General features: G+C 41.5%; 2 long non-coding RNA genes across 2 annotated transcripts in view; one reads left to right on the forward strand and one right to left on the reverse strand.

Annotated features, from left to right (window-relative positions):
* Positions 1–19,068, reverse strand: part of LOC116412249 — an 86,595-nt gene that overhangs the window by 62,235 nt on the left and 5,292 nt on the right. Inside the window, exons 2-3 of the long non-coding RNA XR_004223614.1 lie at positions 14,136–14,242; positions 5,183–5,256 (exon numbers count right to left, since the gene is read on the reverse strand). This is a non-coding gene — a long non-coding RNA (uncharacterized LOC116412249). The remainder of the gene's footprint in view (positions 1–5,182; positions 5,257–14,135; positions 14,243–19,068) is intronic.
* Positions 1,023–5,766, forward strand: LOC105947962. The gene is made up of 4 exons (XR_001924850.2): positions 1,023–1,189; positions 2,988–3,201; positions 5,101–5,192; positions 5,643–5,766. It is a non-coding gene; the product is annotated as an uncharacterized LOC105947962 (long non-coding RNA).

Raw genomic sequence — 19,068 nt, forward strand, 5'->3', positions numbered from 1 at the left:
ATGGGTAATGGTCACCTTAACTGTTCTGCAGGCTTCCCACCCAGCCACTGCTATAGGCTCCCCCTATGAGGGTCTGCCCAACTAGTTTAAGGACCACTGACTCGGCAGCTATTTCATTTTCTTTCCACAAAGGTAATAGTATATATGTATGTATATCTTTATTTATAAAGCGCTACTTATGTACACAGCGCTGCACAGTAGATACATTAATACAAACGGGGTTATTAAGATAATAATAGATACTGTAAATACGACGTATAACAATAAATACAAGATATAGTTGCAATAAGTTGAGTCAAAGACACAAGAGGATGGAGGTCCCTGCCCCGTAGAGCTTACAATCTATATGGGAGGTATAGACTGTATAGAATAGTGTCTGTTCCACATGGTTTTATCTCCAGGCTCTCCATATGTACCTAGACCCATGCAGGTATTTCATAGGGCAGCCAATTAAATTAGGGTGTCTTTGCCTGTGGGGCATCCTACCATGTCATTTATGGGTCACCACATATTAGCAGCCATGTATATTTTTGTGTTGCAGCTTATCTAGAGATCAGTCAAGAGGCCTGTTGCCATGCATGTCTGGGAGGGGTAAATATTCATTTTAGGTATAAATGAACTGGCTTTTGTCTTGCAAACCTGAGCAAATGCATCTGGCCTTTAGTAAATCTGAATGAACTAGTGGGGGATGGGTCAAGGTAGGGGGTGTTACTGTGGCAGATTAGGATACTGAGGTCAGAGGTGAAATCAAGGCAGCTGCAGACAGTCTGGGACATCAGACAAGGTCAAAAGCCACCGAGAGGTGACAGAGAGTGAGACAGACAGCAGCTGAGCCACTTGCATGCCCCATCAGAAAGGAAGTCACCTCTGACCTACTGGGCCTTTCCTATCTATTTTCAGGGTTAGTCTGCGATTCAGAGACCCGAGGGAACTAATAATTATTCCTGTTCTCTTCTCCTCCCACAGGGTGATACGAGAAAGATTTGAATGGCACAAGCTTTTTTTTTTTTTCCTCCCAGGACAGGGTGGCACAGTGACACAGACCTGACGCTTTGCAGCTTGTCCTATTAAAAGAGGGTGACAAAGCCACATTGATAAAGGGATTGTAAACTGCTCTGCCGGAAGTCACACAGTTATGCGAAACAATGGGAGCTGAACCACACAAGCTCTATCTTGTGCCCCTCACAGGGTAAGTGGTGTCAGATAGCTTGTGGGCTATACTGGAATTTGTTCTAGAATTCTCTGTCCATAGAGCAAGCTGATTTGAAATAGTCATTTCTTTACTGCAATGGCAGTGATATGTAGTTCCTTTATTACTATATAGGCAATAGCACACAGAGATTCTGCTCCTGTGCAAATATACGTTTCTGAAAGTAAAAAGCAGCCCTTTCCAAGTATGTGCATCCCTTACAGCTAAAAACAAACCTGAGGGGTTTAAGAAAAAGGACAAATATAAACTAGAGTTACACTAATTTTTCAGTTTCCTCTAAACGCCTAATACAGGTATAGGATCTGTTATCTGGAAACCCATTATCCAGAGAGTTACGAATTATGGAAAGGCCATCTCCCATAGACTTAATTTTAAACAAATTATTCTGATTTTTAGAAATGATTTCCTTTTTCTCTGTAATAAAACAGTACCTGTACTTGATCCCAACTAAGATATAATTACCCCTTATTGGGGGCAAAACAATCCTATTGGGTTTATTTAATGGTTAAATGATTTCCTTTTCTCTGTAATAATAAAACAGTACCTGTACTTGATCCCAACTAAGATATAATTACCCCTTATTGGGGGCAGAACAGCCCTATTGGGTTTATTTAATGGTTAAATGATTTCCTTTTCTCTGTAATAAAACAGTACCTGTACTTGATCCCAACTAAGATATAATTACCCCTTATTGGGGGCAGAACAGCCCTATTGGGTTTATTTCATGGTTAAATGATTCCCTTTTCTCTGTAATAATAAAACAGTACCTGTACTTGATCCCAACTAAGATATAATTACCCCTTATTGGGGCAGAACAGCCCTATTGGGTTTATTTAATGGTTAAATGATTCCCTTTTCTCTGTAATAATAAAACAGTACCTGTACTTGATCCCAACTAAGATATAATTACCCCTTATTGGGGGCAGAACAGCCCTATTGGGTTTATTTCATGGTTAAATGATTCCCTTTTCTCTGTAATAATAAAACAGTACCTGTACTTGATCCCAACTAAGATATAATTGATCCTTATTGGACGGAAAACAGTCCTATTGGGTTTATTTAATGTTTACATGATTTTTTAGTAAACGTAAAGCATGGAGATCCAAACTATGGAAAGATCCCTTATCCGGAAGGCCTAAGGTCCCAAGCATTCTGGATAACAGATCCCATACCTGTACTGTCAGTTCACAGCTGAAGCCTAATTGGTACATTCAAAGAGTAAAAGGGAAGATGTCTGATGTATGGCCACTTTTTGTCAGTCCAGTGATTTGATAACTGATTCATCCTTTTCTCCTACTTGCAAATGTACATTGCACAAATTAATATACATCCTTAAAAAAAGCCAGCAAAGTACAGAATTACAGTTTGTCAACATAAAGCCTTCTAAAAATATAATGGTAGAACTTCCAAAGTGCAGTTATATATAATTGGAAAGCATCTTAATGTTTAATAGACATTAACAATGTTTAAATGAATAGTATTTTTCAGTGAGATATTATAAAATATTGAAATTAAGCAAAATCTGATTTATAAACTTATATGATTATAATAATCATTTTATCCAACACATCAATGTCACATCTTGGCCTTGGTTTAAGTAACTAGATATTAAAGAACAAAATCCATGGACATGGACACAGACTTCTCCTCTCCTAATGCACTTTACACACACAACACACCAATTTTTCCTCCAGTTCTACTAATTTCCGAATGAAGCACGTAATCCTTGCTTCGCTTCTGAACCCCCATCTCAATCAATTTGGTCCGTCTACCTAAGGTGCAGTCGCAACAAATTGAAGGCCCAAATGGAAAGAACAGCCTGCGTTGGAGAATTTTAACGACTGAGGTCTCCATTAAGAGACCAACTGCTACATAACTCATATACAAGGATCAATTCTTATCACCTCTCCAATAAGTTTTTCAGCCTCCTCAACTTCCAGCTTGATCAAAAACTAAAGTGGGTCATAAGTCGCCTGGATTAGGCAATTCAGGTTGGTACACAAGAATGAACAGCTTTGTCCACACAATGTTTAGATAGCATTTTATCTTCATTATGAGTACCTTGTGCATTGCAATTAGGCACTTGCTGTTATTTTCATACAGAGTAGGTGCAACCTGCAGTGAAGGCTCAATGCTTATAGCTACATTAAAGTGAATGAATAAATGACATGGAAGTATCATTGAGAACATTCAAAGAGTGGCGTATACATTTAATCACCATTGGCACAGCACCCCCCCCCCTTTGGCATGATGGTGTGACCTTAGCCTTATGCTTAAAAATTACTTTTGTGAGAGTACCATTAACCAAGTAGCCACATGCATGTGTAACTGCCAACACTTTGTCCTTGCAGTCTACTCAAAGGCAAGTGTTTCTGCAAGTGTACTAGTCCTCTCAAAAATACTATATATAATAAATATGCCCGTTGATCTTAAACAAAGGGACATGCTGGGAAATGTGTACACTGCATTATCTATGCTTTACTGTTTAATTGAAGAAATATAATTTTCATAATTGCCGTACAATCGCAACAAAAACTGTATTGAATAGAATAAGGTTTTTTTTTTAACCTTTAAAATGAGCTTGTAGTGTGGTATGGTAGAATGCTAAGGCAGTTTGCATTGGCCTTCACTAGCTTATTTTTAATAATTTTGTTTTTTGTTCTGAAGCTGCCAGGATGTGGGCAATCAACCAGTTTTTAAATCCAAATGGAATATAAATATTAGAGGGCCTGAAAAAAAAAAAAAAGCAATAAAAAAATAATAGCGACAGAAGCGAGGCCTTACAGTGAACCTGTATTTTTGGTTATCGGGGTCGCTGACCCTGACATCCAAGTTGCACTTTTGGTTGCAGTCTATAAAGAGGCAAAAGACCAATTGAATATTGCTTAGAACGGGTCCTTCTATAAGTTAATGTAAATGTCAACTTCCCCTTTAATGTGATTTGTAATGTGACATCAAGTGATATTATGTAACATTTTGTTGTGCATGTCTCTGCATGCAAGTAGGGATGACTGTCTGCAGACTGTCATATGATCAGTTGTCTATGTACCTTTTACAGTATGACTCCTCACAGTGAATTTCTCTGCTTATTTTCCTGCAAGCGTTTCAGTCTATCCTGTATAATTGCATTATACAGAACAATATGTATTTATTAAGATTGAGGGACGTCTGAGATGCAGCCTGGACAGATTAAAGGGGAGCAGAAAAACGTAGCATGTAATGTAATAGAAATGCACTCGCGCATGCTTGTTTGTGTTGCGCCTCATTGCTCCCAAGCAAACCCTGCATACCACTATTTATTCTCTTGTATTTGGCACATCTAGTTTGTGTTGGGGGCCCAAGGGGACGTCTCACTTATATAACATTTTGTGTTTAATTTAAGCAATGTGTTAGTTTTAAGCTTTTAAATGACATGGGTAAGCAGTCTATATAGATAACCATTATGGCGAAAGCCCAGTTTCCCTTACTGTATTATTTCAGCCTGTGTTTCCAAAAGTGGGAAGGAGAGCTTGGGGGTAGTGTTTGGGGTGGAGGCTCACAAAAAGGCCATTTATGCGGAGAATTGGGTCTGTTTGCCCTGTCCTAGATACACCACAGAGTCCTTCTAGAAGGTCAGTTAGGGTTTAGGTTGGACACTTGTTTAATATCTTTAGATTTCCTTGTAACTGGCTGAATGGCTGATACATCATTTCCCTGTATTTGCTAAGGGGAGCACTGACCTACAATGGGACTTGAAATGAAATCAGACACTGATTAAATCAAGCAATATTCCATTTTGTTTTTCCTATGTTATAACATCAAGCCCCTTGTCCTTGACGATAAGTAAACTGGCATATATCTATGTTTTTGTAGGCATATTGTTTTTTTCTAACATTAACTACTTTTCACAGGAAAATCTATGCAGGAAACCCCAGTTGCCATGCATTCCTATTATAGTAGATACCATACTTTTATATGACTGACATTACCTACCTTAAATAAGGTGAGTATCTAATTCATGTGGTCCCTCTAAACAGTCTTTGTCCTTGTATTGTGAGAGTTTGATCCTAGAAAAAAAAAATTAAAACTCAGATTTAATGCATAATTTTGTGTTTGTAATTTATATGTCAGAGTTTAACCCAGTATATAGCTTGAGACAAATTACCCCACAATGAGAAATCTATGCAGTTCATGGTTTTAAGATGCCAATTTAAAGCATTGACACCTCTGCATCAGGTCCAGACTGGCAATCTGTGGGTTCTGGCAAATACCAGAGGGGTTGCTGTAAGATGCCATAGACAGTCACTTTTAGTTGGCCGGTGGGCCCTATTTGGGCCTCTCTGTACTTGAAATGCAAGGGCCTGTTTTGAATTCCAGTCAAGTCCTGCTCTACTTTATTTCTGCTATGTGTTGGACGTTAACCTTAACATTTGTGCCCTATTTCTTTTTAAAGAGGAAGCAGAACTACCACTGGTGAAATGGATGCAGGTGCTTTGGGCCCAGTTACACGAGCTCTCGCACAGAAAGACATTGAGTGGGGTTGTGCCGACACCTTTCCAGTCCCATGGTCTCAACAAGGTAATAAGGATGTAAAAAAGGAATATATCTAACATGAGGATGCACTTACTTCATCATAACTCTTCAGTATACATTTTTCATGTATTTTTATTTAACAGATAATGTTTAAATGTAAAGAACAAGTACAGCTATGAGACCTGTTATCCTGAATGCCCAGGACCCGGGGATTTCCGGATAACTTACAGTAAGTCTGCTAAAAATCATTTAAACATTAAGTAAACCCAATAGGATAGTTCTGCCCCCAATAAGGGGTAATTATATCTTAGTTGGGATCAAGTACAGGTACTGTTTTATTATTACAGAGAAAAGGGAATCATTTAACCATTAAATAAACCCAATAGGGCTGTTCTGCTCCCAATAAGGGGTAATAATATCTTAGTTGGGATCAAGTACAGGCACTGTTTTATTATTACAGAGAAAAGGGAATCATTTAACCATTAAATAAACCCAATAGGACTGTGCTGCCCCCAATAAGGATTAATTATATCTTAGTTGGGATCAAGTACAGGTACTGTTTTATTTTTACAGAGAAAAGGGAATCATTTAACCATTAAATAAACCCAATAGGACTGTTCTGCCCCCAAGTACAGGTACTGTTTTATTATTACAGAGAAAAGGGAATCATTTCACCATTAAATAAAACCAATAGGGCTGTTCTGCCCCCAATAAAGGGTAATTATATCTTAGTTGAGATCAAGTACAGGTACTGTTTTATTATTACAGAGAAAAGGGAATCATTTAACCATGAAATAAACCCAATAGGGCTGTTCTGCCCCCAATAAGGGGTAATTATATCTTAGTTGGGATCAAGTACAGGTACTGTTTTATTATTACAGAGAAAAGGGAATCATTTAACCATGAAATAAACCCAATAGGGCTGTTCTGCCCCCAATAAGGGGTAATTATATCTTGGGATCAAGTACGGGTACTGTTTTATTATTACTGAGAAAAGGGAATCATTTAAACATGAAATAAACCCAATATGAATGTTTTACCCCCAATAAGGATTAATTATATCTTAGTTGGGATAAAGTAGAAGATACTGTTTTATTATTACAGAGAAAAAGGGAATCATTTTTAAAAATTAGAATTATTTGCTTATAATGAAGTCTATTGGAGATGGCCTTTCTGTAATTCGGAACTTTCTGCATAACGGGTTTCCGAATGTGTAATCAGTTCAGCTCTACAAACTGCATTTACTATAAACATGCTCATGGAACCTGATTGCTCTTTTGGCAGCAGCTATAGTTTAAACCAGTGCTGTCCAACTTCTACGGTGCCGAGGGCCGGAATTTCTCTAGCATACATGGTGGAGGGCCGCTAATGGAAGCCAGTTTTGACCACTCCCCTTTTTGAAACCACACCCACTTCAAAACAAACCTATTTTATCACAATGGTGGTAGCACAGCAAAATCCCAAATGCTTGGTCCTTACTGTGGGGATATCAACCATCATTCATATGTGAAAGAATTATGTCATATTAAGATATACCCTTAAATTCCATATGCCTCCTCCTCCCCTGTGGATAGCAGAGCAACCCCCAGTACATAATTACACACCTTAGGGGCCATTTAATGGCTATTTCCAACTGCTAACAAACTCCCACATCAAACCCCTGCCAGGTTCACCTCCCACAAGCAGCATAGGGCAAGCAGAGTATGGCACACACAGGCAGGACTCTGCCTGTTCTATGCTGTCTGTGTGTGCCATACTCTGCCTGTCCTACCCTGCCTGTGTGTGCCATACTCTGCCTTCCCTATGCTGCCTCTGTGTGCCATACTCTGCCTGCCCTACCCTGCCTGTGTGTGCCATACTCTGCCTGCCCTACCCTGACTGTGTGTGCCATACTCTGCCTGCCCTACCCTTCCTGTTTGTGCCATACCCTCCCTGACCTATGCTGCCTGTGTGTGCCATACTCTACCTGCCCTATGCTGGCTGTATGTGCCATACTCTGCCTACAGTACCTATGTCTGAGGTGTGAAGAAGTGAACAATGGGAGTGATTACAGCCTGAGCCTGAGGTGTGAACACTGCAGGGGGTGAACAATGTAGAGATTAAAAGGTGTGAAAACACAGGGGATTACATTTTTAAACAATACAGAGGGATTACAGCCTGAATCTGAGGTGAGAACCATGCAGGGGGCCAGTTAATCTCAGTACTGATACCATTTAATGCTTACTCAAAGGTAAGCCATCAAAGCAGCCAAACAGGTGGGGGGCCACACAGAGGGGGGAAGCGGGCCGCCAGTTGGACAGCACTGGTTTAAACTATAGTCCCTATCTTCCCTTGGGCTACTAACCTGGAAATGAACAGGTATTTTGTCTCCAAGACTTTCCTGACAATTGCCAGGAAATGGCATGGAACACAATTGTCTCAAGGTGCAATATAGTAAAAGGAGCAGTTTTAATAGTTATTTGTAGCAACCGATCGGAAGGTACCATTTTCTGGTCTCTCGATTGAAAGCAACTGAACGGTTTATATGGGTTACTAGATGACAAAAACCAGTAAAAAAAATAAATAATTTTGCTATTAGTAAAAGGACCTTTTCTTTCTTTATTGTGTATGGCCTGCTTTAGTTATGTGTGTTTTGTAGGTGTTGTGTGGATTTAAGACTTTTAAATCTGGGAAGCCATTTAATTGAACACTTAGAGGGGTTGTACATGTAGCAGTATTTGATATTGAAAAGATGAAGATGGAAGGGCGTGTGGTTTAGCCATGCTTTTTGAACTGTAGCCATAATAACTGATATATAAAGAGTTAACAGGGGACATGAGTACAAGAACCAATGGCCAATGAGCTGATAATATGCTTGGGGAAATAGTGCCCAGAATACTAATAACAGTCCAGTCTTTCTAAAACTAGCACACATATTAACTGCATTCAAACTGTGCCTAACATGTCCCGGCAATGCAATATTTGTTTATACCTTTCTGTTTTTGAAATAGGCAGAATCAGCTCTTTTCCATCCAAGGCTCTGTTTCTCATAAGGCTTTTCATGGTCTGTTAACTAGATGACTTTTGCTGCACTGTTTCAATAGTCAGAACCAGCAGTGCAGCGAATCACTAAGGATTGACAGGTGCTGCTTTCAATAGCAGTTACATTGAATATTTGCCCTTTGTGTTTCTAACCAGTTTAGGATATGTTTCAAAGGCATATCTAATGATTGCAGTGCTCTTTTTAGTAAGAAATATATATTTTTAATAAAATGTTACAAGGCTAAAAGACTAGGGAGCAAATTTATTACCGGTGAAGCGCTGGGTTCAGGTAATAATCGATTTTACGTATAACAGGTTGTGCAAAAAAAATACCTACACAAGGAGAAAGTAAGAAATCAATTTCAGGAAACACAAGCAAGTTAAAGAACTGACTCCTGTTTTTTGCAGTCGATGAACGTGATGTTCAACTTGTAGTAAATATGCCCCAAAGACAAGCCTAGAATATATGTGTAGACTTGCCAAGTTCTTCTATACAAACTTTCCTTTTTGCCTCATCTATATATCATTGTGTGTTTGCCTTCATATTGAGGATCTGTCAGTCCAACTACATTGCATGATGGCCAGTACTGTCCTATTGTAAAGGTTATTATAAAACAACAATGTTATATGCGGAGTTAGTGGGGAGTGTATATTTTATAGCTGACCAACCACACCCAAGCCTAATTTCACCATGTACAATGTCAAATAGAAGAACTTGACTGGCCTGTACAGATACTCCATTTCAACAAGCCAGGCCTGATCCCCAACATCAGTGTCCAATCTCTTCACTACTCTTGGTGCTGGCTGGAAGCAAATCCTGCCAATCAGTCCAATCAGAAGAGCAGATTCCAGTTTATCATCAAGAGAGGACCAACATCATATTAATCTCCTTGGTTTGGGAATGGTTTTGGACAGGTAGGTGTCTAGATACTTCTGGTAATATAAACTACCACTTCTGAAACCAAACATTTTCTGAAAGATATTTAACCATTTCATTTTTTAAATTATACAAAAGAAGAGGCAGACTTGTACAAAGACTAATATAATATAAAAGCCAAAAGATACACATAATAATAGAGATCAGTGCAAGAAGTTACATCAATTGATGGGGGTTTTAAAATTGCTGTTAATAGTGTTAAAGCCACCATTATTATTTAAATATATCTATAAAGTGCCAACATTTTCTGCGGTCCTGTACAAAAGAAGAATATATATATTAAAGTACAGAAAACCTATGAATTGGTTGGCATCATGAAAGCTTAAGATGGCCATACACGCTGAGATACATTACATTACATTAACATTTATTTATAAAGCGCCAACATATTCCGCAGCGCTGTACAATAAGTGGATACGCTCATACGGGTGGGCGATATCGGGCTAATTCGACGGGCATAGGCGCAGTCATTTCGGGGACCGCATCAACGAGCCTATGCGGTCCCCGATTTTACTAAATTTTTAAACCTGCCTGATCGATATCTGGCTGATCTCAGGCCAGATATCGGTCGGGCAGGCCCGTCGTTAGTGCCCATACACATGCTGATAAGCTTCCGAGTTGGTCTAAGGGACCATTGTCGGCAGCTAGAATCAGTGTAGGACTGGCCCACCAGGATACCAGGAAAACTCCCGGTGGGCCCTCCTGCTCCTGACCATTTGGCCTGTTTCATGGTCATTCCCTATTTCTGTATGGGGAAGAAACAGGAGAAATAGATGGAAGAATAGATGCTAGCGGTAAATAAAAGAGGCTAGGGGAATAAAGAGGTTGGGTGAAGAAAGGAGGAAAAATCGTTTTGAGAGTGGGCCCTTGGGTCTAAGGTTTTCTGGTGGGCCCCTGGGGTCCCAGTCCGACACTGGCTAGAATGGGCCCGTATATGGCCACCTTAACTCAACCGATAAGGTATTTAGGAACTGCCATTCTGTAAAAAGAGAAGTGCAGATCAAGAGTTGAATCAAACCAGAAAGCATTTTAACATGTTATCAAGCAGTACTATAGTTCACTTAGTAGCCAAGGATAAAATAAAAAAGAGACTGATCTACAGACCAAACAATGACCATAGCTATTCTGACCCATTAATTATGTTTTAATTCAGTTTTGCATTTAATGCTGAACTATTTTTTTGCTGAACTCCAACAGTTTGGGGGAGCAATCTAAGCATAATAATGGGCACGGTGTTGGTGTGTTATAGTTCATCAGTAGAGCATTGCCCCTATATTTTGTACCAGAAAAGAACTCCTCACACCTCTATACAAAGTCACATGTGATTCACTACATAAAGTCACCAGCTCTGATTAGTCAGTGCAGCTCTGAGCGCTTCCCCAGCAGGGCTCTTGTACATTACTAGAAAGATGTAATCCCTGCAGGGAGTGTTTGAAAAGAAAAAAAAAATCTATAATTTGCCCCTTTTTAAAAAAAATCTGTTATATGGAAAGGAATGTAACATATTTTCTGTATTATGAATAGAAAAGTACTTTTTTGGAGTTGCTGTTATTTTGCAGGCTGGGGCTACTGGAAATTGCCTTTGTCGTTTGCTGCAGAATGATGGTATTTGCCATTGATTAGCGATGAGAGATTTGGGTGTTAACATGTCTACGCTGTTAAACAGTGTACGGAGGAAAGGTAAGGCAGAGATAGTTTTGTATTAAATGATCTTATTGACCGTAACCATTGCATGTGGTTTTGTAAGTGTTACTATATACAGGTATGGGAACTTCTTATCCAGAATGTTTGGGACCTGGGGTTTTCCGAATAAGGGGTCTTTGAGTAATTTGGGTCTCATTTAAACATTTAAATAATCCAGTAGAATTGTGTTGCTTCCATTATATCTTAGACACTGTTTTATTACTAAAGAGAAAAAGAAAATTATGTTTAAAAATGTGAATTATTTACTCAAAATGGAGCCTATAGAAGATTGCAATCTAGTCATTCTGAGCTTTCTGGACAAACACTTTCCAGGTAAGGGATCACATATCTATACTAAATTAGCTGTATAGCTCTGTGAATGAATTTTATTTTATATAATTTGTTATAGAATATGCTAACTAGAATAGGAGAGGTGGATGTTTTAAGAACTTTTTCCTGACACTGAGTCAGTTCTTGAAACATTCACCGCTTTGCAAAAGCTTCTAAATATGACAGGCATGTTTCATTCTTCAGCAGTACACCACTAGCACATAAACTAACCACCTTGCATGTGAGACATGTCAGCTCTCTCTCTTTGCCTATAATGGGCACTGGCTAGAAAACTCGTAGCCAAGGCCTTAAAGAAACAGTTCAGTGTGAAAATGAAACTGGGTAAAATAGACAGACTGTGCAAAATAAAAAAAAAATATTTTCAATATAGTTAGTTGGGCAAAAATGTAATAAAGGCTGGAGTGAATGGATGTCTAACATAATAGCCAGAACACTACTTCCTGCTTTACAGCTCTCTAGGCTGTTAGCAGTCAGTGACCAATCAGTGACTTGAGGGGGGGCCATATGGGACATAACTGTTCAGTTAGTTTGCTTTTGAATCTGACCTGCAGGCTCACAAACTAACTTAACAGTTATGTCCCATGTGCCCCCCCCCCCCAAAGTAACTGACTAATAACTAAGAGGTTAGAGAGCTGAAAGCAGGAAGTAGTGTTCAGGCTATTATGTTAGTCATCTGCCCACTCCAGCCTTTATAGGTCTTTCTATTTTACTCATTCATTTTTACACTGAGCTGCAGGTTATACAGGACTGCCTATAAACCAGTGCACTGTGGGAGATTGTAGTATAGTCACAATTACACATGGGTGGTTATCCATGTGGTAGGGCTTTTATGCATCCCACTGCACAGGAATGCATGAGTTAATATAGCTCATTTGTGTCCATGTTTCCTATACCCATGGCACCATGTTGAACAGCTGAATGCAGTTAAGCACAGTGCTATAGGTGCAAGGAATATATGCCTGTGTGTGAGGGCCCTAAAACTGATTTGTTACAAAGAAATGGTTGTAGTGAAACAATTAGATTTGACTGCATTGCATAAAAGCTGCATTTGGGTTCTAAATTGACCCCTGCAGCTGTTTAACCTGATGATGCTGTCATATGACATCATTAGGCGAGCCATATCCTGGAGTCTTGCCCTTCACTGCTGTCATCCACTGCCCAACAGAGTGGGAAGGAGTCAGGAGTGTTTTCTTTTTATGCTGTTTTTCTAACCCTCCCTACTGCAGCTGCACTTAAAAGTCGTGACTGTGGGCACAACCTATTGGTGAATTGGCCTGCTTATCATCTTATGTTAAGTGCCCACTCTGCCTTTGCCAGATGATTGAAAACTCAATCTCCCTAAATGTCACTCGGGCCAGCTGTAGAGTGTATTATTCATGAGCATCTAGTTTAAATCAATGAATAGAATTTAACACAGCCAGATTTTTGTCTAGGCTTTTACTTGCCCTTTATTTCACAGGTTAGTCTGTGCAAGAGCATTGTGCTAAAGTGTTCGCTCAGGGTGGCTACAGTAACAAGCCTTGTGGCAATGGATCCCGTTACAAAGCAAATGTTTGTGGTGCTGGGCAGACACAAAATGGTTTCACCTGCCAGTTTGTAGCTGATTTAGGGCCGTGGCAGACGGGGAGATTAGTCGCCCGCGACAAATCTCCCCGAAATGCCATCCCACCGGCAAGAATGTAAATCTCCGATGGGGTCGCATACGCGGTGCCAAAATCGCTGAAGTTTCCTCTCAAGGCAACTTCAGCGATTTTGGCGCTGCGTATGCGATCCCACCGCATTTTGGGGAGATTAGTCACGGGCGACGAATCTCCCTGTCTGCCATGGCCCTTTAGGTTAAAAAACAGAGAGAACACTGGACTTTCATACATTGGCCAGTAATCCTGTAGATGCTACAGAGTGTCTGAGCAAAGACAGACGGGGCCATAAGTTGCTGCGATTTTTAAAAAAACCTAGTTGCCACGATGGCTACCTCTGTGCAAAAGTATACAAGTCGCCGAAACTGGATTTCTAAAAATCGCAGTAACTAATTCTTAAAACTATTATTAATACACAAATGCTGTCCAGGTTTGCTCATTTTCTTTTCTAATTCTTCAAATGAAGAGATCAAGTTAGGTTTGGCCAACCTTGGTGAAACTACAACTCCCAGTAGGCCCCTGGGATTACAAGTACATTACATTAAAATTAGATAGTCTCTAGCTCTCTCATTTAAAATGTTGAAATTCACAACCTGCATGGCAGCGTTAGCATTGCACATATACGCTGCAGACTGTACTGATTTCCTGGCAGCCATGCAGGTTGCATCTCAATTTTTTCACTAATAAGCCATTCAGCATAAGGATTTGGTTTGTGTCTGGTTTTATAGTGGTGAGTTGGTAACCTTAGACCCCCCCCTTTTGCAAGAATAAATATTACACAAACCTCTCCCTCTAACGTGAGTCCCAGGAGCCCCTCTCTCCCCGTGCGTTGGCATCTGTCCTGCAGCTGTGGCTTAGCCACTCCGAGCGCTGGCCGGACCTTCATTGGTTCTACAGAATAACAGGAGAGAGAAGCGGTTACTGGCACAGTGTGATGGGCTACAATTGGTAAAACTCTACAGGTAACTTCCTAGGAGGACTCTGTGGCAGCTAAGGGGATGCTGGGAGTTGTAGTGCATCCAATAGTGCCCACCCCCCAGTATTTATATCCATATTCTGTAAGAGTTAGTAGGGCACTAATAGAGGAATGTTGTATGTATAATTCACAGACCATGGGAAAGATGCCCAGTTATCCCGTGGGGCTATTAGGGTGGGCAGCAGGTGAGAGTCAGTAACTTTACCCCTTCATGTACCTCTCTGCTTTTCCTACATCCCCCCGGCCTTAGCCCAACCCCTGCTTCTTTTCTCACCTCCTTTATCTCTTCTTTTCCACCTCCCCCACTTTTCCTGTATTCTGTCTTCCCCTTAATCCTAAACCACAAACTTCCCCCTATACATGAGCCCCCCATTTCTACCCATTGCCAACCTTCCCCCCTCTTACCTACTCCCTCAAGGAAACCCCAAAACACCCCCCAACATTCTTTGCTTTTTAAGCCCTCTCTGTCCTCTCTCTACCTCTCTCTCTCTCTCCTTTTTCTCTCCACCTCTCCTCTATGTCTCCCTCTTTGCTTCGAGAGGCTGCTTTGGCGTAGGGCCAAGGGAAAAAATTCCATCTCCTGATCCAGTGAAAAGCCGCAGGGAGGGAGAGAGAGAGAGAGAGAGGCTGAGGGGGGGAGGGAGAGAGAGAGAGACATGGGGGAGGGGAGAGGTGAGAGGGTGTAAAGGGGGGGACAAAGAAGAGAGGGAGTGGGAGAGGCAGAGGGAGAGAAAGATAGAAGCATGCAGATACAATGTTACAGACCATAGGGAAACGAGGGAATGAGAAATCCTTCCGAAAGAGTCATTCGGGTAGCCCATAGGTGAGAAGTAGGAAAATAAAGTTCAAGAGTGCCTGGTTAGTATAGTGAGCGCCACGCCAGTTGTTGCTGAACTGCAGCTTCCAGCTTTCTCCTGACAGCCAGCGAATCTTGTCTAATTATACTTTCAGAGTACTTAGGGGCATGCAGGCTGAGTATTCTTATGTACAAGCAGGCAGGTGGTTTAGCTTGAGTAGGTCTCTGGGATTTGTAGTTTAACAGCAGCCAATGAATGTAACTGATACAGAGACAGGTGGTATGTGAGTCAGACGCCGGGAGAAGGAAAATGCTGCTTTCTGGGTAGATTGGTACTCAGTCATGTAAGAAATACATAGGCCATTCTACCCCTGGCAGTAACGCACATGCAGCATTACCCACGAGACAGGCGCAGTCACAGAACCTGGCACATCTAGAATATTGTGCACCGAATCATTTCTACATCTGATAATCGGAATTTGCAACCAGAATCGCCTCACTCAGGGAATTACCTTTAATTGGTTATATTTATATCCATCCATTGGACTTTCACAGGCTGGAATGCAAAATAAAAAAATAAAGGATTCTGTATATCCTCTGCTGAATATGTTCTATATGTTGGGGGTCATAATAAGCAGCCAACCTGTCATCTGTGAGCCTGCCGGCATTTTCACCCCCCCCCCCCCCCTTCCATTGTGGCATATTAATATTGATGGCAAATCAACAGGACTGGCACCAACAAGCGTACTGCAAATAGATGTACAAACGGGCACAGGAAATGGGTTTAGAATTCTGCCATATCCCATGAATTGTTTTACAAATTTCATCCTCCTTTGTCACATTTGTAGCCTTCATCTGTGCTATATGTAAACCCTTATGCGAGTGGGATTCTATAGATAAAGAACATTTTTGATGACTTTTAAACCGACCCCAATTATACCTTTTCCAACATGAGCTTAATAAACTCTATGTATATATATATATATATATATATATATATTTTTTTTTTTTATAACAGAGCATGTTTGGTTTCACAGTTAGTTAAACTAGAACTAATGATCTCTGTTTAAACAACTCCATCCCTTGCCTGATTCTGTGCCTTTCTTGGCTTAAGGTGCCCATACATGTAAAGATTCGCTCGCCTGGCGAGGTCACCAAGCAAGCGGATCTTCACCCGATATCCCCACCTACGGGTGAGCGATATCGGGGGAATTTAGGCTAATTTGGTCGTTTGGATCGAATTATAACAACTGGAATAGGTGCAGTTGGTTCGGGGACCGCATCAGCTCGTTGAATTTTTTAACCTGCCTGATCGATATCTGCCCGATTTCAGGCCAGATATTGGTCGGGCAGGCCAGTCGTTGTTTCCCCTACACGGGCCGATAAGCTGCCGATATCGGTCCCTTGGACAAATATCGGCAGCTACATTCGGCACGTGTATGGCCACCTTTACAGGCAGAAGACCATTAGGCAGGGGGTTGGAAATTTGACCCACCATTGCTGGTTAGGGTTGGGTACGGGTCTCTGCTCCCGTGAAACCTAGGAAGCGTGCAGAGCAGAAAGACGCAAGTTCGGCTTTGGTGTGAGTCCCACAGTGGTAACATTTTGTGGGTTAGGGTTGGGTGTGGGTTAAAGGTCTTGTATGTCATGGTTGGGTATGGGTTGGGTTTTTCTGACCCATATATCACAAGTATTTTGCCAGTAAAAGTGCTAGCCAACCTTTGGGCCTGTTTGTTGATTGGTCATATGCAGCTTTGGCAGCCAGACTTGTCTGAGCCGCTGCTCCTTTCAGTTCCATGTTTGAGTATGACCCAGCCACCTTCCAAAAAAAATGGCATCATCTGTTTGGATTTTCTGTTTGTACAGACCAACTGTGGTCTCATAACAGGATGGCCTGTTTATACTGAGTTGCCATAGATACCCAGATGGTCTGGGAACATCTTCAGAATAGGGGCAATCTGTGAGACCAAATCTGAGCATTCATGGCCATTGAGAATCTGTTGTGGCTGAACTTGTGTGTGTGTGTGTAAGTGGCTGGATTCTAATGCGTTTCTTGTATGTGTAATGTATTAGATACATCTTATATACATATGTACTGCACCCGTAAATGGCTTGGTTGCTAGGGAAGCCATAATGTAGGAGGCATATGGTTTTTTTGCCCTTTGTTGGGGGTTCTGCCGCAAATTAAGGGGAAAAAAACTGGTGTAATGGCATTTTGCTGAGTATTCATCCATAATTCAATCCATAATGAGCAATGGGAGGCAGGGATATATCAGGGCTGCCAACATTGTTCAGTACCTATAGTTCCCCTCTGCCAGTATGTGGGTGGTTAAGGCCGATGGATTTTGGTTATGTCCCTGAGCTAAGGGAACATGCGTATGCACCCCTGGCCAGTTTTCTTCTGCTTTGTCACAGAAATGAATCAATGCCAGGGTAGCATTAAAGGTGGTCTCACTGCAGAGAAAGGGTTAAGATGTTGCCCTTAATAAAGCTGTACTTGGAAAGACAAAGGCGTTGCGGGAGGGTTAATGGGGGTGACTGGCAGTAGCAATATGAAAGCTGTATACTGCAATGCACAAATATGATGTAGCCGCACAGCTAAGGGCCGAATGCTCTGCAGAGTTTGATTAGGACACAGTGCTCTACAGGGAAGAGGTTGTGCAAGTGGAATTCCCTTGATAGGAGACAAGAACAAAGCCGGTGAAGATGTTTGGCCCAGCTGGGAATAACCAGACAGGATCTTTCTAGGACAGAGAGGAGCTAAATATAGCGATAGTGGGGGAGGAGAGAAACAGGAGACGGGAGGGTAGAGACAGCATTGGCGCTAGAGAGGAGTCAAAAAGGCAAGGTAGATGGAGGGAAAGGAGATGGGGAAAGGAGAGAGGTGGCAAAACTGGGAGAGAGAATATGGAACAATACAAGGAGGAGGGGAGACATGCTCTGAGCCAGAGATAAGGGGTGGTGCTCTCTGTCCTTGTATAACTCTGTCACTAAAGCACTGCCCGCTGTACTGCCCCCTGTGCTGCCCGCTGTGCTGCCTCCTGTGCTGCCCACTGTACTGCCTCCTGTGCTGCCCGCTGTACTGCCTGCTGCACTGCCTCCTGTGCTGCCCGCTGTACTGCCCCCTGTGCTGCCCGCTGTACTGCCTCCTGTGCTGCCCGCTGTACTGCCCCCTGTGCTGCCCGCTGTACTGCCCACTGCACTGCCTCCTGTGCTGCCTGCTGCACTGCCTCCTGTGCTGCCCACTGTATCTGCACAACATTCCTGCAAGCATGAGGCAGCATCTCTGTGTCAAGGCAAGGTGGGGTGAACAGGGCAATTATTTCCACTGTCATCCTTCTGTCGACCTCAAACCATATGTAATGTCCCATTTATTGGCACATAACTATAGAGCTTCACTCTGAATCAGCTTTTTTTCCTTACAAAAAGCCTATAGCAGCTGTTTAGGAAAAAGGGCAGTGCACCTAGCATTTCTTACTTTAGAATAATAATGCGCATTTATATCCTTTACTATAAAAAAAATCTTATGTAGCATGTATGCTGCCAAAGCATATTACGTGTGCATTACTCTTGCCCAGTGTGTTATGGGCCAGAACTGCAGAAACTATAAACTGTCCATAACACTTATACTAACAAAATCCATAGATTTCATCATCTCATCTACTCTAGTATGCTAATACAGCAAGTACATGAAAATGGTAATAAAGATACTATTGACTTCTTTTGTTAAGTTCTGCAAAGTCATATTGGGGGTCATTTATTAACTGCTCACGGGCAGTAACCTATGGCAACCAATCAAATCGTTGAATTCATTGTTCTACCTGCAGCTGGCTGAAAAAAGTCAATCACTGATTGGCTGCTATGGGTTGTACTGCCCATGGGCAAATTTGCCCATAGTTGATAAATTAACCCCACTTGTCTTTGGTGGCCATACTCCTATGTGGG

Source organism: Xenopus tropicalis, chromosome 7, assembly GCF_000004195.4.
Source record: "Xenopus tropicalis strain Nigerian chromosome 7, UCB_Xtro_10.0, whole genome shotgun sequence".
NCBI lineage: Eukaryota > Metazoa > Chordata > Amphibia > Anura > Pipidae > Xenopus > Xenopus tropicalis.